This window comes from Arachis duranensis, chromosome 2 (assembly GCF_000817695.3).
Source record: "Arachis duranensis cultivar V14167 chromosome 2, aradu.V14167.gnm2.J7QH, whole genome shotgun sequence".
NCBI lineage: Eukaryota > Viridiplantae > Streptophyta > Magnoliopsida > Fabales > Fabaceae > Arachis > Arachis duranensis.
This window is the reverse complement of record NC_029773.3, coordinates 25,810,807-25,811,373: the sequence shown is the minus strand read 5'-3', so window position 1 is coordinate 25,811,373 and position 567 is coordinate 25,810,807.

Genomic DNA, 567 nt, shown 5'->3' with positions numbered 1-567 from the left:
TCCAGAACCTGAAAGGACTCTGAAGAGAAAATTAAGAGAAGCTAAGTTACAACAATCTAAAGGTAACCTTTCGAAACATTAGAACAAGAGAAGGAGATGGCAGCCAAAAATAATAATAATGCAAGGAGAATGCTTGGTGACTTCACAAAGCCAACGTCCAAGTTTGATGGAAGAAGCATCTCCATTCCTGCCATTGGAGCCAACAACTTTGAGCTGAAACCTCAGCTAGTTGCCTTAATGCAACAAAACTGCAAGTTTTATGGACTTCCATCTGAAGATCCTTACCAGTTTTTAACTGAGTTCTTGCAGATCTGTGAGACTGTAAAGACGAATGGAGTTGATCCTGAAGTCTAAATCTGTATGACTGTAAAGACGAATGGAGTTGATCCTGAAGTCTACAGACTCATGCTTTTCCCTTTTGCTGTAAGAGACAGAGCTAGAATATGGTTAGATTCACAACCTAAGGATAGCCTAGACTCCTGGGATAAGCTGATCACAGCCTTCTTGGATAAATTCTTTCCTCCTCAAAAGCTGAGCAAGCTGAGAGTGGATGTTCAAACCTTCAAA